Here is a 27,961-nt window from a genome sequence, read left to right on the forward strand (position 1 = left end):
AGTCATCTCACTCGCGGTGACTATTGTCACCTCACTAGTGACAGTAAGTCACCTCACCTCACTCGCGGCGCCGAATAGGCCTCAGTATGTGTTCTGGGGGTAGTTCTACATTACACCAAGCGTCAACCAACACTTCAGGACCGTGAAAGAAAGTTGCAGTAGCCGCATCAACATCGTGATGACAATCTCCCGTCGGCTTTCGTGTCACTCGGGCTATTATCGACAGTTAACTTTTCTATGGCCTCGATATTACCTGCTTAGCCACCAAGAAGATCAACCGCATCTTCGCTCGTATGGGATTTTAAATCAGGTATGCGGCATAGTAGCTTTGTAACTTCTCAAGAAGAACAACTTCGCTTGTTGGTAAATCATTTTTTACTATCAAGTTCTCACACATGACAGAAAGCGAGAGGAGGAACTTGTAAAAGTAGGTTATGTCATTTTTTGGAAAACATCATAATAACCAATCAGTTTCAGTGGCAAAAATGTAATCCATAAAAATAGGTTGGGATTCGAACACTGGTCCTTTAACGTGACAGATTTGTAACATCCTAACTAGACTAATTTCAAAAGATGACTAACTTAGGCTTCGAAAGATGACTAACTTATACTTATATGATGTTCTCGTCAATGGTAGAAAAATTATATTCTAGAGCAAGTTTTATTCGTCATAAAGATGTTTTCAAAAGTACTAGAAATTACAATTTCAACTCTGTTATCACATCATAACCTTTTTCAGATGATTTTTTTTCCTTGATTTATTTTCCGTCGATTTTGATTTTCGTGCTGAGCACCAATGCTATCGAAAAGAAAGGCAGGCAGCTTCCACCCACACCTGAACCCTACCTAACGACCCATCAATTCATGAACCGGGGACCAACGGCTTTACTTCCCTTCCGAAGAAAGGCATGATCAGAGATTTTATTCCCCTAGAAAATCCCGACGACACCGACTGGGATTGAACCTAGGCCTGCTGGGGTGATCGGTCATCATGCTTACCACTACACCACCGGCGCCGCTGAGATGAGTTAATGTATAGAAATAATGAAAAATATGTAAATCATGAAAAAGCCAATTTGAAATCTTTTCAAGTTATGTTGTGGTATTATAAAAATATGATGCACATTTATATAACAGTTAAAGATCAAAGCCAAAAAATTTCATCTTGGAGGATGAAAAAATCTGGGAAGTAGCAAGAAAACCTTTACAGGGCTTTTGACTGCATCACTTATAATACAATTATCGAACATGTTTTGTGTGGTTACGTGTGTTGCTTGGGACAAATATCGAGACTATAGCGCTAGCAAAATTAAATAATGCGTTTGATTTTGCGATGCAATTGATGATTTACTTCCTCAACATTGATACTGGACCGTTTACATTGGTTTTAGGTCAAGCAAAGAATATGATATTTTAACAGTGAGCATGCATAAGAGCGTATACGCGATGATCGATTCTCTCTTTGCATTGCTACAGCTAAGCGAAAATATTTTCTATAATTTGTTCAATGCAGAATTGTAACAGGTTGTATTGGCTATTAAAATCAACAGCAAGCGCACCGAGAAACGTTAAATATAGCGAGGTATTAACAAAAGAGAAAATTGACGAAGAGAATCGATCATCGCGTTTACGCCCTTATGTATACTCACTGTCGATTGGACTATGGTGTTCTTTTTTAAAGTAGTTAACTGTTTGCAAGAGTTTGTATACTTTGTGTATCACCCATAAAACCTTACGATTTCATTTTATGTTCATTCACTCCATTCTTCATTCTTCGCGAACAGTGACTCTTTGAAAGTAAAAATGGTTGCTTTTATAAGAACAACGCATTCCTTATAATCTATTATTGTAAGCTACAAACACAAAATATCATTGTTATTATAATACTTTTTTATTCTAAATGAATGGAAAAAAAACCTTAGTTGACAACAAAAACTCCAGTTACACCATTTAAAATATTTCTAAATCAATTTTTCTGCAATAAAAAAAATACTCAATAAACACATGCAAATGAAATAGAAACGTGTTACTTTTGATATTTCTTTTCAATTTTCAAAATATACCGTAGACTCGACATTCGGATACTCAGTCCATAAGTCTGGCATTTTTAAAAGTTTATTATCACAAAAATTCAAGCATAGTGTTTCAGTATCGATCTGAATGACACAAATTAATTATCTTGTAAAATAGACGTAATATTTAATTATAATTGAAATGTTCGGATTAACCGGACCGATGTACCGTTTAAACCGGTTCTAGTGCCATAAATAAAATTGATCCTCCAAAATCGATATTTTACCAAAGATCGCCCAATCCTACAACACACAATAGAGTTCTCTACCACCGTTAATATTAGTGAGCAGTTTCACTAATACAAGCGTTTTACTGGTTGAAAATAAAAATCAAACCGCTGTCAGGTCGAACACTTTGACAGCTGATTTCGTGGTTGAAAATAATAAACAAATAGATTTTACACGGCTACACTAGCAACGTTGTATTGGTGAAATCTTGCGGCAAGAAGTCAATAGAATAGTCCTCTCCAGGCGAGTTCGTATTGGCGCGATTTGCGTGTGTTAGTGAGATGAAATTTTTTGTTAGCTGTGAGAATTTTTTTGTTTGCTGTAAGAACTGTCATTCTAAAGTAAAAAATCTAGATAGAGCTTGAATAATGGCGAATGTCGCAAGTGTAAACAAACTGAGGTTAATGCATCACGTTATACTACTATTAAAATGCTAGAACACAATATTTAAAAATGTGGTAAAATAATGTACATTCTTAAAAAAACACGATAAATATAAGGGCGAAACCAACTTTTTTTTATTACAAATAAAGTTGTCTCTTACGCCCGCTCCCTCCCATATACATAGATGGGGCGAAACAGACATATTTTCTCAATACAAGGCGAAAGATATAATTTGAATTTCTTCACTACTCCTTGCAATTACCGGTTGGTAATCAAAAGGAAACATCGTTAAACAAAGTGAAAACACCGGAGCACATGAATTTATCTGGAATCCAACAAACTGCAAATGGTCGATAGTAACAAACCATCAGGAAAAAGAACGTAAACATTGAGGCGAAACAGACAGTGTCAAAAACTAGCAGGCGAAACAAAGGGGCGAAATGGCTTCTATGAACGAAGCCGGGTGAATAACCTTGGGGCGATACAAAATCAACGATGCCAGATATACAGACTTTTGTACACGATAAAGGTGGACACTATCTTTTTTGAACCCTTGTAACTTTAATTATAATAACGATTTTTCTAATCTCATTAGATTTAAAAATAGTTATAAATATTAACTAGTTATTGCATTAATTCTAGCTTCAGGAAATAATTCATTTGATATTTTTTGGATACAATTAAAAAAGGGTGACCACTTTTTTCGTGTACAGAAGTCTGTATATCTGGCATCGTTGTACAAGATACTGTACATCAAAAAGGCGCATGCAACATTTTAATTTTTCTCGAGCTGTAACTAAAAATAATAATATTTTTATTTATCTCACAATAATGCGAACCAATTATTTAATAATTAGAAGTAGTCCAGTTTAAGAAATGGGTTTATAGTTTATTTTATATTTAATGCTTCTTGTTCAAAACTTCAGATTTATTTTTCTCAGTGCAAGCCCATTGCGACATTGGCCCTTATTCCAGCTCTATCTAGAAATAAACAACAAAACGAAAACGTACACTCAAAAAATTCTACACGACATCATCATGTGTCTCACACTTAATTTTGCGCTTATTGTGAAACACATCCATTTCATGTGTGACTCTAATGCTATGAATCATGACTGAACACTATGGATTTGAATTGCGACACAATTGGATTCTATGTGCCTCATTTGGTTATATCAATAGCTTTGCACATCATAGTTCAATATTTTACTTTATCGACTTCTACTTTACCGACTCTAAAATGAATCGAAAAATACATAAACAAAACTTCCAGAGGCCAGAGCTTTCACATATATTTTTAATGCATGGGTCTGATTTGGGATTCGATCATGGACTGTTGGGGTGTGCTGCTGCTGGAGTCTTCGTTCAATCTCACTGTGCCACGGTTGTTCTCATATATGAGGCGGGTTTATAGGATATAGAGTCGGTGTATAATGAGTCACGCCAAGAGAAAAACAGTTGAACTCGCATCACGGTTTTCGAAAGATTCCCTTTCTTTTCACTTGGCAACAGAGGACTGCTACGTCAACTTCAAATGACTTCTAGCGAGCAAAAAAATAGCGGCTGTTGTAAATCATTATATAAGTGATTTAGTCAAATTATCTTAACCAAAAAATAGTAGAAATTCTCATAAGTGATCATTACCAAACGTATCCCATGACAATTTATTGCTCACTACGTGTTTATGATCATTTCTTCGATTATATTTTATATTTTATTGCAATACCTTTCGTGGACCTTTCAAAGCATCGTAATGTTTGTTTACTTTGCTCGATAGGTAGCCGGTTTGACAGTTCAATAGGTAGACTTGGCTTCACTCTTGGCGTGACTCATTATACACCGACTCTAATAGGATAAAGTCACAACTCTTGTTTTCGATGTTTACCTTTCTGAGCAAGCAATTCACATCGTATTGAAATGCAAAACACTTTAAATCCATCTGTTTTGAACAGTTGTGTGATTCAATGTGCAGTACACTTGAATAGATAGTGAAAGATTTTCAACATTTCAAAGTTTGAAACACTAGAAATTAACGTGTATAACACATTGAACCAAGGTGAAACACACTTAAAGTAAATGTGATTGTGTATTTAAAAAATCAAGTGTTTAAACACTTCAATCAAACGTGTGGCATTTTTTGAGTGTAGGGTTTGCTTGCACGGTAACAGTCAAATACCCTTTTATTAGTAAAAGTTAACCCATTTTTAATAAAAGTGGCCTTACTCATTAATGAGTAAATTATTTTAACAACAATTAGTTTCTGATAACAGTAGCTGACAGTTACTACTTAATTGGTACAATAAGTAACTCAATAATTAGTAGTGCCACTTTTTTTGACAATGGGTTCACTTTTACTCATAAATGGATGTTTGATTCTTACTGTGCACATGACAGTATAAGCTAGTGTGTGTAAAATAATTGGCATTGACGGCACCGTCGAAAAATTTGCTCTTCCAGCAAATATAGACAGTTTCTTATGGGAATTTTCGGTGGAGTGAAAGGATAGTACACAGTCTGACGTTTGCTTATGGATTTTCTCATAGGAGTAAAGAGCTATAGAGTCGCCGTCAACGCCAATATTATTAGTGTAGTGTTCGTGAGATCCTGCTTGGAGAACTCAATATTCCTTATGTCACTTTTCAAATAGACCAATCTACATTGGTCGATTCTATTAATCGGTCTCTTTCGTTAAGGGGAGGTTCTCTTTCAAAATTTTCAAAACATCGATTTTTTTGTTATTGCATTTTTTTTTAATTGTGTTGAAAGGGTTTTGCGATCCGCGCACAAGAAAAGTTTCTACAGGCCATTGTTCGAAGCGGCGTCCCGGCCGCCATGGAACTGTCTCCAAAACCTAAAAGGCGTTTATCTCGAAACATGATTTTTCAAAACTTCGTAATCATTCGAAAGAAAACGTTTTTCATTGGAGGAATGACCTATAAAATCTACAAATTCTTCGCATTAATTATTTTTTCTGAGGCTTTAAAAAGGAAAAAAGGGGTGAAAATCGACCAAAAAGTTTGAGATCACACCATCGTTCATAGTTCATTCCTCCAATAAATTTAGTTCTCTTTAAAGCCTCATTAATCGTGTTGTGTTTCGGATCGATCCTGAGGTACCAGGCTGTACGCAGTTTGACAATTCCAGGCGTACACTACCTTACTCAAAACGTGACCACGGGCGCCATTTTGTTTTTTTCGCCTTGTAAAAGTTTGAAAATAAAGTCGAAGTTCTAAGCTTTTTGAATTTCAAAACATGCCAAAATGTCAAACTTTGCTTACTTTTTGGCCATTTGAATGAGAACCTCCCCTTAATAACTCGGCTCCAAAAATATGTTCAGCTGTTTTTATCGTCCAATACACTTAATTATGCTTTCTTTTAATAGACTATGTAGAAAAATTAGCCCGAAATATGCATTCATATTAACGATATTAACGAAATATGCTAAGTTATTAACGAAAGAGAAAGTCGGTGAAGAGAATCGATCAATGTAGATTGGTCTATTTGAAAAGTGACGCGAGATTTTCGGTGTCCAATGGTAGATGAAAAAGTCAAGCTGAACATTGCATTAGGTCCTAAGTAACATTGACAGATTCTCTTCGTCGACTTTCTCTTTGTATCCCTACGGCCATGTAAAGACATTCCCAGGTATTTTCAGCACACAGATCGATAAAAGAAGCTTCTATCTAGCATCTAATACGACAAACACATGAAGAAACGGTTCTGTGATCAAGTTATTAACGAAAGAGACAGTCTACGAAGAGAATTGATCAATGTTACTTAGGACCTAATGCAATGTTCAGCTTGAAGTGTTCTCACCGATTTTGAGAGAACGATCTGGTTTGGATGGGACAGGATAATAAATAATTCTAGATAGAGCTGGAATTAGGGCGTAACACCTTTTGTAAACAATGACTTCTCTCGATGATTTTTCGGAAATCATGGCTCTCCCTAATAAATCGACATCACCATCGAGTAGAGGAAGACTTCTCCTACCCGATTGATATGCTGGTTTGTGTAGGCGTGCCTTGAATTCCGAGAAATCAACAAGAGAAGTCATTGTTTACAAAGGCTGTTACGCCCTAATTCCAGCTCTATCTAGAATTGTTAAAGAATGAGAGATGCAAATATTGTCGATTTTCAGCTCACCGAAAAGGCAACTTGAGTGATACGCATCAGCTCGCTTATCTTGAAGCTGAGTGAGAATTTCGATGTCTAGTAGCTAGTGTTAATGGATGCTTTGTTGATTATGAATGAGCTCTTGATCGCTGGGAATATTTGTGAATATTTGATGTGGACGAAAGGGTGAACACAGAGCAGGACGCCTAAGCTTTGTCACATTTATGTCTCTGTGAAGCAACAGAAAATTATTGAGGGAATTTATATCTGTAACTGTACTGATGTTATAGGGGAAGTTTTCTCCTACTCGATGGTGATGTCGATTTGCCGGAGAGCCATGACTTTCGAGAAATCATCGAGAGAAGTAATTGTTTACAAAAGCTGTTACACCCTAATTTCAGATCTATCTAGAATTATCTTAAAGAAAAATCGCCCAGTACAATCCTTTGTAGGGGTATGAGGTGGGACCATCATCATGTTCATCTTTACAATAGCAGATAAATCGTTTTGGAAATTCAACGTATGAATTTGGTTGCTCACTTTTCAATATCATCATTGAGTCATATTCACAATTTTTTAGCATTACTGACATATTTGAAACGAAGTTTATTGCTTCTCCTGCGTCATTTTCAACCGATAAACTCTTGATTTTCTACTGCTGCTGTTGATTGAGCTCTGATATAATTAAAATTTTAAATATTATAATAATAATGGGAAATGGAAAATGCAAAAACGATAAACCATTATTTTATCAAGCCCCAATGAACATGAGCAATTAAATAATACGTATCGTGTCACAAGCCATAATCAATCTGTACTTCACGCATCCCACGGGTGGATTGACATGATTTGCCGCAAATGAGTCGTTTTCCACCTCGCTGATAATGTTACACTGATTGGACTGCAACAATGAACAAGTTTGACTTTCTGCTTACCGGAAATCCTCAAAATTTACCAAACTATACTATCCAGTAAAACTACTGGTAAAACATATCGAAAAACGGCCAAGAAATAAACAAAAGTTGAAGGCGTAGGAAAGACAGAAACGAAAAAGTTAAGACACACTGCCATTTTTGGGATGATATATGTGTTTTCATTCTAGACGGCAACTATAAATATACATAAATATGGGATTGTGGATCGGTTTCCCGTTTCATCCGCACGCGACCTGCTCTTCTGGGCGCTTGTGAAAGATTATATTTATAAGACCATCCGGCGTACGTAGTAAATCAAAAATTTATGAAGACGTGAAGGAAGAAAAGTGCAACATCACCAACTTTCTGCTGCTATAGAGATTGAATACCGGGCATCAAGACGGGCGTTATGCTATGTGGATGAGGTTACTGATTAATGGACGAGAGCGTCTACCACCATTTGTGGGGTAAGACTAGTGACGGGCGTGAACTCGGTTCCAGTGAGGTCAGAGTCAACAGGTTTACTAACTTGAAGTAAGGCATTTTTCACGCAATGATTAATTGGATGCCAGCAAAAATGTGGAAGTCTTTTAATTGGGATTTTGAAAGGGTAGACATTAGACCTCGTCATTTCATTCAAAATGTCTTAAATACAACGGATCTTAAATGGAATTCTAACTGGAATCACTGAGGCCTCCCTTAGCTAAGTCGGTTAAGGTGCAGCTATAAAGCAAGACCACGTTGAAGACAGCTGTGATACATTTCCCGGTCTGTTCTAGAAATTTTTCGAGCTGGCAAATTTCTCGGCATCCTTGAGCAATAGAGTATGATTATACTTGCCACACAATTTTAGGGGAAACAGGTATAATAATAATAATAAAAAAAGGGTTAATCCGTTGTTTTGGAAGTTTAGAATAACTTGTAATCACTTTTGTTTTTGTTTCCGTGGCAGTTAACAAAGAAGTTAGGAAACATATTTCGACCCATCATTCTAGGTTTTTTTTTTTTTTTTCCTTTGGTTTTTTTTTCCGTCGATCTTGTTTTCCGTGCTGAGCACCAATGCTACCGACGTGCCAGGAAGGCAGCTCCCACACCTGGACCCTACCTATCGACCCATCAACTCATGAACCGGGGACCAACGGCTTTACTTCCCATCCGAAGTAAGGCGTGATTAGAGATGTTATGCCTCAGAACATCCCGGCGGCGCCGACTGGGATTGAACCCAGGCCTGCTGGGGTGATAGGTAATCACGCTTACGACTACACCACCGGCGCCGTTGATCATTATAGGTTCTTCAACTACGCTTCTACATCAAAATAACCGTATACTCTATACTAAAAGTATAGTATAAAGTCTGGAACGCACAAAAATTGATCAAATTCAAATTGGTGTATTTCTGTTAAAAATGCATAAAAAAAACCTGAAATGCTGCATTTGGAAGTTGAATGTATATACAATGGTTACTATGATGAGTTTCCACCGTTTGCTCTCCAGGCAGCGTGTTAAAATTTTGCTGCGCAGCAAGAGAATCCGACGTTCTCACACGCCAAGTTGGCAAAATTGCTGGATGTGGCCAAATCGACCGTGGCAAACGTTTTAAAAGTGTCCGGGGAGCGTCTTTCAACCGCCTTTCAAGCGACGTGGCAGCGACGACGAAGAAGGTGGCGGTGAAATATAAGTGGAATCCTAACCTCTCTATCCGGGACGTCGCTGGCAAGCTAATGTCTCCCATACTTCTGTGCAGTCGGCCAAAAAACGAGCCGAGTTGTCGACGTTTAAGAAGGCGAAGGTGGCGAACCGAGATTACAAACAAAACACGTCGGCAATGCAGCGGTCCCGAAAGCTGTATACAAATCTCATGGACGACGAAACTTATGTGAAGGCGGATGTCAAGCAGCTTCGGGACAGGAGTTTTAGAAAAAGGGAAGCTGGCTGAAATTTTCAAAACCATCAAACTATCGAAGTTTCCAAAAAATTTTCGTCTGGTGTGGTCTAAAAAGTGGCATTTTCATTACTACGGGAACCATGAATCAAGAGATCTACGTTCAGGAGTGCCTGAAAAAGCTGCTCTTACCATTCCTAAAGCAACATAATAGACCTGTGCTGTTCTGGCCGGACTTGGCAACGTGGTTGTTATACCCAAAGACCACAACCCTCCCAACAGCCCAGAACTCGGCCCTATCGAACGGTATTGGGCCTTGGTCAAACGGAATCTCAAAAAAAACTAATAATTCCATGGAAAACGAGCAGCAGTTTAAATCTAACTGGCGTTCGGTGGCGAATAAGGTCGATGAGACCACTGTGCAAAATTTAATGGAAGGGGTTAAGTGGAAGGCACGGCAGTTTGGATTTGGTAAACCAAAAAAATAAATGAACATTTTTTTCCTTTAAATATAGGAAATTGAACTAAAAAAAGAAAAATGAGAAGATTTTTGTGATTTGAATATTGCCTGAAAGAATCGTTTTTTTTTTGACCAATTTTTGCGCGTTCCAGTCTTTACCACAAAACAAAGTTGCGACATGCACCAGAGCGTCAATATTAGCCATTATTTCAAATGAGGCAGGCTTTTAAAACTTCGCTTTATTCATTACAATAGAACATCCCAGTCTGACTAGCTTTTTTATCGCTTGAATTCTATCGTCAAAAAATTATATCAGTTGGAAGTTTCCAGAATTGTATTTTTATTATTGATTCTAGACACTTGACACCTGCTAAACTTTCATAGTGGAGTGCTGTCACTAATTACTTGGATTCCCCATAATTGTTGCAATTAAATAAACGTTATATGCATGGAAGTGCAAGGGGGGTGCTTTGCCTTGATGGGGCATTTTATTCACTCCTACCCTGCTAATGCAATCATGGTACATACTAAGCTCTCTGCTCTAAACTGTGGAAGTGCTCAGAGAACACTAAGCTGAAGGCCGGCGTAAAGTCCCAGAAGGGACGTAATAACCCAAGTAACACAAATTCATATAATTATGTTGAGTAAACTGCTATACAACCAAAATCAGCCATAACGATTGAATGTTTGCATGAATTTTTGATATCAGTACATATATAACCTTCAACTTAGCATACATAAATACAAATCTCTCTCCCATCATCCCTAATAACACCCCTTATCAGTCACGAAAATGAATCTCAGCTGGCAAGCACGTTTTAGTTCCAGCACTTCTGGAGTCCTGGCGATGCTTCGAAAAAAAAGGCCATACCCGAACGATAAACACGTCTTTAAAGAAAACAACCATTCAAATTGTATTAGGGGATGCGTTTAAACTTATGAGAAATGCAAACTTTTGGAATGTTCAGAGCCATGGGCACTTGAAAACTGAAAAAAAAATCGAAGAAAATGATCTTTTGGTAAATTTTTTAAACTTTTTGTTTGTACGCAACTCCGAAAATGATTTAAAATTACTCAAACATTATTATCTGAGCAAACGATATAAAAGCTCTAAAAATTGACCAAAAGTTCAAGTTCTACGGTTTTAGTAAACTTTTAAGCGTTCATAATTTTAAACATTCCAATTGCATGCATTTTTTATGAGATCAAAGAACATTTTGAGATATTTAGGTTTTCATTAATTAATAAAAAAAAAAAATTGTTGTATGAATAATATCTATTCCCCTACAACTTTTGCTCCGTATTGAAAAAAAAACATCAGGATCCAAAGTGGCAGAATTTTTGCAAAAATGTGAATCATTGCCCATCACAAACAATTATGCAAAAAATCATGGATCAGCTCAAATGTTTACTTAACTACCAAAAATTTGTATTGTATATCTACGACAAAAATAGGAACAAGAGATTTTTGTCGATGGGCCCAATTTTTAGATCCATAGCCTAACATAATTTTACGTATGTGAGACTATACAGGTTCTCCAAATAAACCTATAGTTTACATCACCTGGGACGGGTACACGACGTTAGGCATACGGTCGTTAGGCATACGGACGTTAGGCATACGGACGTTAGGCATAATGTACGATAGGCATAATGGACATTGGGCATAAAGGACGTTAGGCATAATGGACGTTAGGCATAATCTACCAGATGAATTCTAGAAGGATGATAATGGGGACCCTCTATTGATTGCTGACTTCGGTGACAATAATGAAAGAGCCTTAATTTTTGGAACTCATGAAAACTTGCGACGTCTTGGACAGGCAAAGTATTGGGTTACAGATGGTACGTTTGCCACAGTTCCTTGTTTGTTTCGGTAACTCGTCACTGTTCATGGAAGTATCGCTCCTTCAGCAGACGGTTCGGCTAGTTTTCATTCTGATGACAAAAAAAAAACCGAATCGTTGTATCGAAAAGTATGGCAGGAAATCCTGGCAGCAGCAGGTATGTTTTTTTGTTATTGAATGAAAAACCACAGAATTCACCATTCGTCATTTCATGAGCTGTTCTTTGGCATCATATTTTATTCAACCTTAGCTGTTTTTTTTTTTTGTTATTGAATGAAAAATCACAGAATTCACCATTCTTTATTTCATGAGCTGTTCTTTGAGGAAAACCTTTTCTTCTTTGACAATTGCAATATGTGTGTAAGAATATATTACAACAAATGTGTGATTTTTTATTTTTATATGCGATTGATTTCAAGATATAGTTCAAAACTATGCTGAGTTTTCATTGCCAGATTACTTAACCGCTATCGCTACTAATCTTGGATCTAAGTAAATATGTAGCTACGTCACTTATGATTTGATAAATAATGGATTCCAAACTGTGCTTATTAAATAAACTATGTTTGTTTAACTTGTATCATTTTTTATTCAACGCTTAGTTTTATTTAAGCATTGTTTACCATGCTCGAAACAGGTTTCTAGAGTTACACAGCAGCAAGGTATTTTATGCCTAACGTCCATTATGCCTAACGTATATTATGCCTAACGTCCATTATGCCTAATGACTTTATGCCTATCGTCCATTATGCCTATCGTCCGTATGCCTAACGTCCGTATGCCTAACGTATTTATGCCTAATGGGGTACACTCACCTGGGACTGTATTTATAGATGCAAACCAAAAATGTATTATATTCAATGTTAGTTGTACTTCCTATCATCCTCCGCAGAGAATGATATAAATTGGCCACGCAGATGAGTTTTTATCCTTTTTATTCGTATTCTATCTACGCTTTCGACTATAGCACCAAACTTTTTACATGTAACATTGTAGAACGACGCACACAATTGCTTCGACTCTCTCCAATTCTCGTTCAGCAGAAAAAGCAAGTGAAATCAAATTATCGTACCATGAGCGCTTCTATTGACTACTAGCTTATCCATTTACCGAAGCATGGAGAAATCACAGGTCTGATAATCGCAACTTTCGTTGTTCGAGTCCAGTTGGCACATTTTTTTTTCTTTTGTCACAATTATGTTTTCTTACTTATACACTCCACATTTTTCGGTCTGCAATTTTCATGCATTGGACCACAGCTCGGTATAATGCATCCTCCGTTCATGCGGTCTCCACTTGTTAGTGATGATGAATTCCACATAATTGCAAGCAAATTCGCCATCCCCGGTTGGGTGCAGTAACGAAATTTGCCAAAATAGATTAATAGAGCCAATGTGCATCAAACAGATTCATGATAATTATGTGCATCATGCAGGATCTATTTTTATGTATAATAGATGTTCTAGGTTCTCCAAATTGTCCTGGAGCTCATATCAACTAATCTAGTAGATCAGCAAAGACTGAAACAGTACATGTGATACTAAATATGCCAAAGCAAATTCACTAAGCCAATGCTCTTCATGCACGATCTATTCTCATATACATTTATAATTTCTTCCAGGTTCTCCAAATCTGGATTCCCGCATAATCCTAAACTTTACAATAACGTTCTTGCGTATAATCCTCAACGGTTTGCCATCATGACAGTACAATTTCATTTATCTTCCACCACCACCTTAAGCTTACTCTACCTTTGATGGTTTCAACTATTTGGTAGATAGTGCACTATGGGCAAAAATGGGTCCAAAATTACCCAAAATTCAATATCTCAACAGCACGCTGAATTCCGGCCATGAAAAACGACATTTCCGAAAGGAAACCATCCGGGGAATCGATTTCACGTGGTTCCATAGACCGGAAAGCCTTGTAGGTATGTGTTTTGGACCATTTACCCCATTTTCCCCTACTTTTAGGAGAAAATATTTTTTCACAGCTCTATTTTTCGTAAAACATAAGCACTTTATGCATGGTTTTAGAATACTATGTCTTTAAACAACAGTTCATGAGATATTGGAGGAAAACGGGGTACACTTTATAGGGGAGTAAAGGGTAAAAGTGAAAATACAGTCAATGTTTTTAAATACAAAATCCATTTTTTTTAATATCAGTGCTAACATTTGAAAACGGCGCAAAAGCCATTTGTAAACAAATGGTTTGTGGGCCCTTTACTCGCTACCCGAAGAACGCCCACGCAAACCAACAGCATCGTCAGGAAGGGGAAAATTTCCCCTGCCCGATGTTGCTGTTGTATCGCGTGGGTGTACTTCAAGTAGTGAGTGAAGGGCCCACAAACCATTTGTTTACAAATGGCTTTTGTGCCGTTTTCAAATGTTAGCACTGATATCATAATATTTTTTTTCTGAAAAAAACTTTTAATTAACTTTCATTTGGTATTATGAGTTTCGTCATCGGCCAAACAGTTCACAAATTATAAATTTTTGAAAAAAATCGAAAAAAAAAAAATTTCTTTTTGACCATCCTTAAATAAAAAATACAGGTCTAATATGTTGCGATAAGGAACAAAACTACCAATTTTTACAAAATTCTGAGAACCACTATATCGTTTTGCTGTATACAGACAAAAAAAGTGAAAACTCTTTTAAAACAGATAGCAGTAAAATAAAACTTATTTAACTCCAATTAACCTTAAAATTAAAAAAAAATCTTATTATTGCAGGCAACCTTTGGGGTCATTCAAACAATCACATCGTTCAACATTTTTATGAATTAAAATAAATTTAGTGAGGTTTCACTTTTACCCCTTACTCCCCTATTCTCCTAATATCTCATGAACTGTTGTTTAAAGACATAGTATTCCAAAACCATGCATAAAGTGCTTATGTTTTACGAAAAATAGAGCTGTGAAAAAACATTTCCTCCAAAAAGTAGGGGAAAATGGGGTAAAATGGTCCAAAACACAAACCTACAAGGCTCTCCGTTATATGGGACCACGTGCAATCGATTCCCCGGACGATTTCCCTTCGGAAAAGTTGTTTTTCATGGCCGGAATTCAGCGTGCTGTTGAGATATTGAATTTTGGGTAATTTTGGACCCATTTTTGCCCATAGTGTAGTGATGGATTAAACAACCATTTGGGTTAATGGTGGTTAAGTTAAGTTACCATAAAATATTGACGATATTCCTGAACAAAAATTTCCTCTAACTATATCGCAAACAGTTAAGTTATACTGTGAATTTTTACTCAACTCACGGTATAGGGAAGAGCTATGTAATAGTTTTACAATAAAATCTGGTACTAAATATATATAATATATTTAATTGTTAGTTTATGATGTAATAAGGTTAAATAACAGGATACCGTATTGTTATCTTATATTAACACTACTATACCCAGTATTGCTCCATTATATTAGAGAAAATCAATAAGATACAGCGGACCTAATGAGGGAAGATGCATAAATGACGCAGCATTTTAGGGTTACATTTCATGTAGAAACATTCACGTGCGTCCAATAGGCAGAATTTCTTGAGATTTATGTCACAGTAGCAATAGTGCGATAGTTCTAAGTTTTAATTGTCATTTGGGTATTTTAACCTGTTGACTGTAACAAACTACAAATAAATAAATAAATAAATAAATAAACATACGGGAGAGTGGGTCCAAAGTTAGTGATTCATCAAACGTAAACAAATGTTCAACGTTTGTTTACGTTTCATGAAGCCTCAACTTTGGTCCCCGTTCCCCTTCTTCATGGCTGATTACCCCAAAATGCTACGTCATTTATGCATCTTCCCAGAGTACGTGCGGTGAATACTTATTTATTTGCAACAGCAGCATATCCCAAGTAACAATTTTGGTTTTATGAGGGATCTGTAGATCATGATTTAGACTTGTAGCATGCTTTAAAACCACTATAAAACTTACAATGTTACTTGGGATGTTCCTGAAGTCAATACTCATGCTGCTATTTTTTAAAGTTAATTTTGATCACATTTACTCACTTGCGCCTTTTTAGCTTACACAAAGAAAATTTTTAAATCAATAATGAAAAAATTATTTCTAATCAATAAGTCATAAGTCCTATGTTGAACCTATATTCGATTAGGTAAGGACCCCCCCCTCCCCCCCCCCCCCCACACACACACACACACACACACACACACACACACACACTAATGTACCACTTAAATTGAAGGAGTGCGAGCAAGAGGGAAACAAACCATCTATTCTTCCCCATAAATAACCAATTATTCAGATTGCAAACTTTATATTACTTTCGTTCAATATATTTTATTTGAAAATTTTGCCGGAATAATTAATATTTTAAAAATATTCTTACATCATATTCCTAGAAAAGAATTATGTTAAATTTTGATCAGAAAAATCAAGCTTCATGCATTTTTGTAACAATGGATCCATTCAGATATCTCACTCTTCGGATGTATGATTACTTCAGGAAAAGCATATCGGATTATATTCGTAATGATGATGATTTGTATTGTATTCAGTATTTGAAATCTATATTGTATTGAAGTTCATAAACATTTATATATTATAAAAGACACTACCCCACATAATCATCTTCCCATATGGTATCCATTAAATGTCTCTAGCATGGTTGCAAATACTCATTTCAGCTAAAACAATGTTTTTCTAAATTATGAAATAATTAGATGCCATGATCAAATTTTGAATTGGTAGGATACAAGAAGAGGTTGCAAAGAATGTGTTTGACATATTAAACCTGTTTATTTCACTTCATGAGAGTCACAATCAGCGATTTTTCACAAACTCACTCACTCACTCAGCGATAAGAAAATCGCTGATTTATGAGTCACAAAGCAAAATTTACAGGTTTTATTTTTCAAACGCATACTTTGTAACCTCTTCTTGTAAGTTACAAGTAAAACATGCCATCATACCATCTTTTGGTTTTATTATTCCGAAAAACATTATTTCAGCTGAAATGAGTATTTGCAACCTTGGTCTCTAGAGGTTACGTGATTTTGATCTCAAACCATATAACATTGTCTGACTGATGCTAACTTTGAATCATTCTTAATTGTTTAGTGAATTTAATATTTTATTGTCCAACGTTAGTAGAACATTGTGTATTACTGTTACTTGAACCTTTGGTACAACGTTATAGTTGGGAATGTAACTCATACAGTTTTTTACTAGTCGGGATGCAAATTAAATAATCTACTAAACTAGGGGAAGCGAGGGTAAAATTAATACTTGACTTTTTAACAAAATTCTGTAAATGTAAACAAATGAAGGAGTAGAAGACGCAACGAGGCCTCCCTTAGCTCAGTCGGTAAAGGCGCAGCTACAAAGCAAGACCATGCTGGAGGTGGCTGAGTTCGATTCCCGGTCCGGTCTAGGAATTTTTCGTATTGGAAAATGTCTCGACTTCCCTGGGCATAGAGTATGATTGTACTTGCCACACAATTATACTAATGCAAAAATGGTACAGGCGTCGAAAGCTCTCAATTAATAACTGTGGAAATGCATCTAGATAGAACACTAAGTTGAGAGCACGCAATAAGCTAATATGCGATAAGCAATAAGCTTGAAATGTGAATAAGAAGAAGAAGACGCAACGAATGAATTGCCTGTGTTGAATTGGTTGATATTTTGCCAAGAGTTCTTGTTAGCTGGTATGTTAATTTTACCTTCTCTTCTCCAACTACTTCAACTTAAAAATTTAGCAACAAAACATTTCGAAACATATTCTAAGTCTATGTGCTGAAAATCCCTCCAATAAAGTTTAAAAAAAATAAGTCTATGAGTGATCTATGAATATCAGGTGTTCTAGGTGGGGATTTATTGTTTTTATTGAACCTTAATTTATCCCACAAGCAAGGGTGAATGTCGTCTTCGGCGGTGATCCATCACCGATCTGGTCATTCCCGACAATCACGACACTCATATGTGCTCATTTTGAAGCAGTTGCTGCTTTGCTTGCTTATGTGAGTGTGTTGGTGAGTAAGCCCAACAGTTTTCGTTTAATTTTGCCAGCTTTGTTAGAAACTCACACAGACGAGCTTGGAATTCGTAGATATTTCCGTTGCGCTTTACATCATCAGCAGCGAGTGTTACGTTTTGCCTGTGAGCAGTGACCATTACTGGTGATTGTTGTTTGCCATGGCTCTACCTCTCACTGCGTGACAAAACGTTCTGTCAGCGATAGTCGGTTGATTCGTTGACGAGCGTCGAGTGAGTGTCATGATATTTTGCATCACTCCTTCCCACAAGTAGAGTTTGTTTTTTCCTCTGCTCAGGATCGAATACTACTGCGGTCAGAAATTTTAGCTATTGTAGTATATCCCGTGTTCTTAGTTTAGTGCATGTCGTATTACTCCATCACTATTGAGAAACGAAAAAGTATTCTTTTAGTATTTTTAACAGTTGTCAATCTTGCATTTATCGCATGGATCCCGCTCTAATTGAAAGATTCCACTCTTTATAACCTTCGGAGTGTTGAAACACCCTCCAACAAAATTAAGGAATGACATTGATAATGACCATGCATCAGAACCCTAGTCTTAACCACTTCAAACTGGGGAATAACGAATAGAAGATTAGGAATCATATAGATGAAGACTAACTAACTCGTTTTGTCCTTGTTTCAAAATCATCATCGGTGGACAAAGCCGAGGCTTGTTACTATCAACAAGGCATAAAAAGTAACAAGGACTAAGATGTGTTCCTTTGATTACTGAAAAATCCTGTTCCCCTAGTTTGAAGTCAGGACTAGGAATCGGTGGTAGATCTGACATCCCATAACGTACCACGAAAAGGTGATTTACTCACGTTACGGGGCCAGAGATTATGGTTATATGTTAGGAAGTTTTCGGATGTTTCTCGACATCACGTACTTTGAAAATTCATAGCTCATGAACTAAGCATCGTAGAAAGAACGTTGCTTAGTAAAATGACAAGTAAATTAACCTCAGCAATCCATAAAAATACAATCTGGTAAATGTCTTCGACTTACATACGTGATGTCCGGGAAAATCCAAAAACTTCATCTAAATCCGGAAAACTGACCACCCCGAATTAATTGATTTTTTTTTTTCGTTCATATAATCATAAACTCTACCTGTGGGCAAAATTTAATATCATTCTGAGACCTTCGGTCCAACCTGTCTAATAGTAAAAAAAAAAAATCCATAAAATTTCCATAAGGTTTTGGAGTTGTAGACGGTGATAGAAAGCTGCCCTTTCATACCTTTCGAAAATAGTTATCTATGTACACAGCAAAAAAAAATTTAATATTGTATGTATGTATGTATGTATGTATGTATGTATGTAAGTAGCCACCATCCTAGCTTGGGCTTGCCCTGCATGCGGCTCCACTCAACAGCAAGATCAAATTCCGTCATCATTCTGAATTCAACATACTGCTGTATGAAGGGCCAAAAAGGGTTGGACGGGCCCGTAAGCAGAGGCACTTACGCGAAACCCGCGGAAATAAGAGAATCTACTTCCAACAATATGATCCAACCAAATAAATAACGAAATTCGCAATACATGTTAAGCTTTCCACGGGATGGTTTGTTTAAGAAGAGCGCGTCAAATTCATTGCAACTGTGAAATGTAACTATCTAAAATGACAGTACACATTCCCTCCTAGACTCCGGTTGGCACTCCACTCCATTGTCCAGTTACAACTTCAATGATGCCCTGATGCTCCCTCCCCTCTCAGTATTTATTGGAATTTACATTATGAATTTATATATAATCATGTAATATATAATGAATATAAAATATGTAGTAAAATGAAAAATATAAAAAAAAAAGATAAATAAAGATGTTTTACAAAATACAAATAACCTAGATTATTGGGTCATATACACACACTTTTTGTTTTATGTGCCATAAAATGACATAATGCATCATTGTATGTTTTGAAAATATAATTCTGAAGTATTGAATCAATAAGCAAAAAATAAATTTTAATATTACATCCAAAAGGATGCACTTGAATAATGTCGATAATCTCATGTAATTCTCATGCCACAACAATAAACAAATGCAGTAAAAGCAGCGTAAGGTCAGTTCATGCACTGTATTAATGATAATTTTGTCCTTTTTGGCAAGTAATATTACCATATTTTCGACACGATTGAAGTGCATTCACTTTGATGTGATATTAAAATTAATGTTTTGCTGTGCAATGAGGTTCCAATTTTTTTGCAACTCGTTTCCATTGTTTTTAATTTGCTTGTGCTCTGTTCTTCAAGTATTAAACTCTCTTTAATAATTTTATTAGTTTACATCTGGCTTGCAATTTGCAATTATTAAAGTTTGTGGAAAGCTAAAATGTCAAAAATCTTCTGTTGCCTCCTTTAGGTCAATCGATAAAGGTGCTGTTATAAAGCAAGATCTTGCTGGAGGCAGCTTTATTCGATTTACCGTCCGGTCTAGGAATTTTTTGTGTTAGAAAATTTCTCGACTTCCCTGGGTCCATAGAGTATGATCGTGCTTGCCACACAATATAAACAAATGTTCAAATGGTACAGTCACCCCAGTATTATGGACTTTGTTTCTGAAAACTGGTTCTTTTTTTTTACATGATTAATTTTACTCACTAATACACTCCACATTTTCTTTCTCCATTTTCTTGCATTGGACTGCAGCTGCGGTTTCCACTTAAATCCTCTGATGATGAATCCCACATAATTGTAAGCGAATCTTACAACCCCCGGTTGGGTGTACACAGCAAAAAAATAATTTTGATATCACATCAAAGTGGATGCACTACAATCATGTCGAAAATTTCATGTAATTTTTATAACCACATAAATAAACAAATGCAGTAAAAGCAGCGTAATGTCAGTTCATGCACTGTATTAATGATAATTTTGTCCTTTTTGGCAAGTAATATTACACCATATTTTCGACAAAATTGAAGTGCATTCACTTTGATGTGATATTAAAATTAATTTTTTGCTGTGCAATGAGGTTCCGATTTTTGCAACTCGTTTCCCTTGTTTTTAATTTGCTTGTGCTCTGTTCTTCAAGTATTAAACTCTTTTTAATAATTTTATTAGTTTATATCTGGTTTGCAATTAACAATTATTAAAATTTGTGGAAAGTTAAAATGTCATAAATCTTGTGTTGCCTCCTTTAGGTCAATCGATAAAGGTGCAGTTTTAAAGCAAGATCTTGCTGGAGGCAGCTTTATTCGATTTACCGTCCGGTCTAGGAATTTTTCGTGTTGGGAAATTTCTCGACTTCCCTGGGTCCATAGAGTATGATTGTACTTGCCACACAATATAAACAAATGTTCAAATGGTACAGTCACCCCAGTATTATGGACTTTGTTTCTGAAAACTGGTTCTTTTTTTTTACATGATTAATTTTACTCACTAATACACTCCACATTTTCTTTCTCCATTTTCTTGCATTGGACTGCAGCTGCGGTTTCCACTTAAATCCTCTGATGATGAATCCCACATAATTGTAAGCGAATCTTACAACCCCCGGTTGGGTGTACACAGCAAAAAAATAATTTTGATATCACATCAAAGTGGATGCACTACAATCATGTCGAAAATTTCATGTAATTTTTATAACCACATAAATAAACAAATGCAGTAAAAGCAGCGTAATGTCAGTTCATGCACTGTATTAATGATAATTTTGTCCTTTTTGGCAAGTAATATTACACCATATTTTCGACAAAATTGAAGTGCATTCACTTTGATGTGATATTAAAATTAATTTTTTGCTGTGCAATGAGGTTCCGATTTTTGCAACTCGTTTCCCTTGTTTTTAATTTGCTTGTGCTCTGTTCTTCAAGTATTAAACTCTTTTTAATAATTTTATTAGTTTATATCTGGTTTGCAATTAACAATTATTAAAATTTGTGGAAAGTTAAAATGTCATAAATCTTGTGTTGCCTCCTTTAGGTCAATCGATAAAGGTGCAGTTTTAAAGCAAGATCTTGCTGGAGGCAGCTTTATTCGATTTACCGTCCAGTCTAGGAATTTTTCGTGTTGGAAAATTTCTCGACTTCCCTGGGTCCATAAAGTATGATTGTGCTTGCCACACAATATAAACAAATGTTCTAATGGTACAGTAACCCCAGTATTATGGACTTTGTTTCTGCAAGCTGGTTCTTTTTTTTAACATGATTAATTTTACTCACTAATACACTCCACATTTTCTTTCACCATTTTCTTGCATTGGACTGCAGCTGCGGTTTCCACTAACATCCTCTGATGATGAATCCCACATAATTGTAAAGGCCCACGCACATTAGATCCGGATCGGACGCGTTCCGGCAAAGTGACAGCTAAATCTATTGTCCAACTGTCAAATATACGTCAACGCAACGCAAACGGATCTAATGTGCGTGACCCTTAAGCGAATCTTACATCCCCCGGTTGGGTGTACAATGCGTGGAACATGAGTTATGAATCTTCAAAGAATTCTTAAAGCATGTGAGGTTCAAAAAAATCTAAACACTTCAACTAATATTTTCCAGGAAAATTCACCACCTCAATTTAATATAACTATAAGCTCTACCCATACCTAAGTTTCATAAAACTCTGAGACCCTTCGGTCTAGACCTGTCCAATTATATAAAAAAATCTTCAATATGCTAAACCTAATAAAACAGCAAATCTAACGACGTTTACACAAATTGGCACAACGAATTACAAATGAAGTTGACAAGCAAGCTTTCCAAATTTCCATTTGCATTAGTTCTATTAATCAGTTCCCAGTAAATGCACATTAACCTTCTGCTGTCGTTCCAATGGGGGCAGTGACTCATTCGTTTCCAGTAACAAAAAAAATCCCATTTCTGGTCAAATTCAACTTGTGTACAAATTTGGGCCTTCATTCAGCAATTTTGATGCACCCACTCGTACCAGACACCTCATTTGTGCTTCGGTTTTACATGTTGGGCGACTTCATTTTCCAGTAGTCTGATTCATGGCATGCGATAAATCTCCACTAATGACCTATTCATCAGCAATTGGAACTGACATGTGTTGTATTTATGGCTGCAGGAAAAAAAAACTGTGCCACCAAAAGACAAACGGACCTTCTCCACGCCTGCCATCTTCAAGCTGGAAAAATTTAAACAAATAAAACCAATGAAGAAAAAAACCAGAACGGCTACTTCAATTTCGCACGATTTACTGGCTCCAGCAAATTCGGTGTTAATTGAGTTAAATTTACGACAAACATTAAGCATCGCACTTAAAGTTGATCCAAAAACGGCGTCACCAACGTCGTCGACGTCGTCGGTGGCAGAGGAAACAAACATTGACTTTAACACTGCACTTTTCGTGGTGTACACTCAGATGTAGGTATTTATTATGCCATCAATCATCGGGAAATGAGCGCTACTGTGGTTCGTTGCCATCCGTCGGATTCGTCGGTTTAAATGTTTATTTGTAGATGTTTGCTTTTTTTTTTCCTAGGTTGGAGTATTATTTTCATTTTGATTTTCCATAAGATTTTATTTGGGGAGCCTATTTATTATTTTGATCGATGTACTGACGCCAGCTGGCAATATCCTTGGAGATTTTAATTTTTGGCACAGTGCCGTAGGCTAATGAGGACGAGGAGGGTGGTTCACCCCAGTTGTCACCCTAAAAGGAGGCATCATCATGATAACCAATTTGTTTAATTTACGACATCAGCAAATCCTGTCGATTCATATCACCAAACCAGCTACCCAACATAATACATTACACGCATGCTGCAATGCGTTCAATCAAGTATATTTCCTTCATTCCTTTATTTAACGTCGGTCTCTGTTCCGCAATCTAGTGCCAATCACCAACGGGCATCGATTGCGATCCATAGACGGCAATCGAATGTGCATGAAGGCAGCTTCCACACCTCCGTCCTTCCACACCACACATATCGCACCCATTCAACACACATGGGCCGGGACCAACGGCTTTACTTCCCTTCCGAAAGACGTGACCATGGTGGGTGTACAAATGGTGATACAGCTTTGTCACTATACAGACGAGGAGGTCGCGGGGGGGAAAAGTGCGGTTTTAGAGCAAATTGTAAACAAACTCGGTCGCTGTCCCATTCAAAAATCCAACATGGCTGAATCGTGAATTTGACACATTAGAACACCTATATGTAGTCACCTTGGGCGTGACCAAAGATTTTTATGCCTCAGAAAAATCCCACCGACCTCGGCTGGGATTGAACCCACACCCATAGGGGTGAGAAAGCACTCACGCTTACCACTACTCCAACGGCGCCAGTAACTTTTGATTCGAATATTAGTCAATTCCTCGTAACGTGGTTAGATCACCTTTCGTGGTGCGTTACTGAGTGGAAGATCTACCACCGAACCCTAATCTTGACTACTTCAAGCTTGGGGAAGAGGTTTTTTAAATAATCAAACACACAAAACAATTTTTTTCTATACAATGTAAGGTTAGATTTATTAGATCCTCCGACAGTCACTGAATTTTAAATAGTTCGCCTTGTGTCGATGCAGCTGCACCATAGAGGTAACTCTAAGACCAGAAGGTCCCGAAGAAATGAGCTCAACTTTTTGGCTCAGCTCTGGTACTATCTTCGGTCCCAAGCTAATCGATTCACCCCTCGAAACTTAGGAAAATCCACTAACCCCTAATTTTATCTGTCATACTTTCATAGCGAATCGAAACAAACATTGTGTAGTAGTAGCATTTCGACTAGAATAGGGTAAGTTAATCGTTTGCTTGGGACCAATAGGCTAGTCAAGTAGTGAGCCAATTTAAAATCGTTAGTTTCGTATTGATTGTTGGCTGCACTGCCGAACGTAAATTGATGGACAATCTGATACAAGGAGAGGATAGAAGAAGCCAAGTGAACGATCAGGATCGTATTCGAATTCAGGATTAGATCAGGGTGCCGTATGAGATGAGGGAAACTTAGGTCGTGCATCGCGAATCCAGCCGCAAATCCCGAAACCAGCAATGGATCGTACGCTAAGTCATGACTTGGCGAAAACAGTGCGGTAGCTGTAATCTTATTGAAACAGATGCCAACAGCTTAATTCGACCCAGGATCAAATGGTTGGTCTCATGGAGCAACTGTAAGTTTGCAAGCGCCAGATTGAAAGCATGAATCTCGCAGGATCAGAGCAGCAGCAGTTTCCAACCGATGACCCAAAGCCAACGAGAATACGTCTACCCCACTACAGGTAATACCGTTAGGTGCGATTCCAAAGCAGAACCGATCGAAACCGGTTGAAACAGGTAAGCGTCAAACTTTTCATGATACTAGTAAATACGATGCTTTCCGACTTTACCTTCACTACCGACCCAATATCATAAGCCGCAGCTTAACGAACAAGCGCATTCAAATGATAATATCGAAGAGCAGCTGTGTCAGTTTCTCACGCGCTTTGGTAATGATAATTGTAATCCTGGCCTCTATCGTCCAAACGATAATCGTAATGCCCAAACCCCCTCGGTGCATGACCACTTTCGTCCAACTGGTTATCCAACTCAACAGCAATTAGCAGAACGACAGTCCCTGGCTCTAGATATCCGTATCTTCTCGGGCGATCCTGCTGATTGACCGATATTTATTTCAAACTATGAATGTATCACCCGAGTATGCGGCTACAACGATGGTGAAAACATGATTCAACTCCAGCGGAGCTTGAAGGGGCACGCGTTGGGAGTGTTCGCAATCGTCTTGTCTTCAGTGATGCCGCAGTATGGTCACCTGGAACTCCTCATCAATGCCATTTTACATAAAGTTGAAGGCTGCATGGATTGATTAAGTACAAGTTAGCGGTGCAGAAGCTTTGCGACCACATCGAAGCGGCTGCCCAGCGTGATCAGAATATTATGGGTTTCTTACAAACGGGGGCTCAACGGAGTAAACATGAAGACTTTTGCAGACTATAGTATATGACTGGTGTGGTGCCAAATGCAACAAGCGTGATGATGTACGAAGAAGAGCGTACGAACCGGATCATAAGAAGAGAAGTACGTAACGAACGTAGGACTACCAGCGTCGTAGATGAAAGCAACGGAGCCTGGTGAATCCATCAAGTGCAACAAGGTAGGTCACAAGATGCGGGAGTACGAAGCATTCAAATCGCTCAGCGTAAACGAACGCTGGAGGTGAATCTGATCGTTGGGAGTTTGTCAAACTTGCCTTTTCGGTGCAACGTGAGTGATTGCCAGTACCGTTACCATTCGTTACTACATGGAAGATCACCGGTGCAGTCAATCCCCCGAGTAGCTTAAAATCACACATATCACTTTGTCGACTCGAGTGTCCTGTTCAGAATTATTCCCATTACGCTCCATGGCAGCTGACGCACATCGAAGGTGAACTAGTAGCTCAGCTAGGGGTAAGAGGAAGTTCGCAAACCACTTTGTCTACGCTGGACCGAGAACACCTTGGAGAAAAAGGAATAGGACAGAAGCGGCAGTTCAAACTGACCAATGCGCGGACGGTGGAAAATCTAAACCTACCGAGTCAGAGTTTTGATTACGACCAAGCTTCTGAGCAACATATGTACGTGTGGTAACTTCTAAAAATTCTCATCGGCCTCGACAATTTGCGGTTGGTGTTGCCTCTGAAGGTACGCGAAGGGGACGGAACAGGGTCGTCTACAGTGAAGACTCGATTTGGTTGGTGTGTATACAAGCAGCAGAAGGAGCAGCTAACGGAAGGTTACAGCTGATTCCTTTTCGAAATTTCAACCGGCTTCATGCAAAAACCGTCAAACGAGTAGAGTAATGATACAGATACAACGAGTTGCTTCCTTGATGGTTGCCAACGATACGGTTGAATGAGGAGTGAAGCTAATTTCAGACTTATCAAGACCGAGTTCAACAGCAATATTTGCTTCAGGGGATAGAACAGCATCGAAAAAAGTACCCTGAGAAATCGTAGAATATATTAAAATGAAATATAATCATTGACATTTGTGTGAATGTATCTGAGATTGTATATTGCACCAAAAGAGCCGCCCATCCGAACAACTTGAGAGATGGGAAACTCCGAAGTGATTTTAATCTGTATCTTTACTTTCATTGATATAAGTGAGGACTGAAAATCATACCCCCATATCTAACTACGCCTATTAAATGGAGCACATGTTTTTGAATACATCTGAACATACCACTTGACAAGATCAGAAACACCGAAGTTATTGCTGTTTGAAGCTTTACTTCCATTTATGTGAGTGAGGAGAGCAAGATGAGATTGAAAAAATGTTAGTGAATAATTCATCTGAACATACCAAATCGATAAGATAAGAATTCCGAAGTTATTTCAGTTTGGAGTCTGACTTTCATTGGTACACCGGCAATGTTGGCAGAAAAAGGGATTTTTGGCATTGAATTCGAAACATTGATCTTTGAACAGCTATAACTGTTTTTAGGGGCATTCTAGCACCACACATCCTTGAGCAAAGTTGTTAGGCACTTTTTGGGCTACAATTTAAATGCGAGGTTTGTGCAAAATTGTGGTCCCTAGTAATAAAGGTGCAAAAAAAGTAGGTTTTCCCATACTAATTTCCACACAAATTTCAAACGAAAGCCAAATTACAACCAATCGTCCCCAAATTTTGCACAGTTGTTTGAGACCCCAAATGGATCCAAAAAATCATATACATCTACGAATGTGAATTTGTCGATATTCATCAACGCTTGAGTATCCAGCCCAACATTGTCAAAATCGGTAGGCGATGGCGATAATGAACATCCATCCACAAATGAACAAAAACAAATATTGACTCGAAACTCATGTTGTCATGTCAAAATTCAAATTCATGCGAGTATTTGACTTATCTTTTAAGGTTGCCTTCGTTTTCAGCTAATTTTAGAGTAGAAGAAATTATTTCCTTAGCACTGAATGAAACATGACATGAAGTATTCCAACCTCAATTTTTGTAAGCAACATTTCTCGCAAGTTGCTAGTTTACGTAAAAAGAAAGTTAACATGCATTTCTGAACTGACCCGCATGCTCCTTTGTGTTCAAGTTCTTCTTGAACTGCGCCGATGCAGGTGAACAGGTTGCACCGAAAGTCGC

General features: G+C 37.4%; 1 protein-coding gene across 1 annotated transcript in view; it reads right to left on the reverse strand.

The window, feature by feature from the left end:
• Positions 1–27,961, reverse strand: part of LOC135712333 (cardioacceleratory peptide receptor-like) — a 325,970-nt gene that overhangs the window by 126,310 nt on the left and 171,699 nt on the right. The window lies entirely within an intron of this gene.

The sequence above is a fragment of the Ochlerotatus camptorhynchus genome, unplaced genomic scaffold, assembly GCF_037179485.1.
Source record: "Ochlerotatus camptorhynchus isolate MF236.1 unplaced genomic scaffold, CSIRO-AGI_Acam_v1.1 ptg000471l, whole genome shotgun sequence".
Classification (NCBI taxonomy): domain Eukaryota; kingdom Metazoa; phylum Arthropoda; class Insecta; order Diptera; family Culicidae; genus Ochlerotatus; species Ochlerotatus camptorhynchus.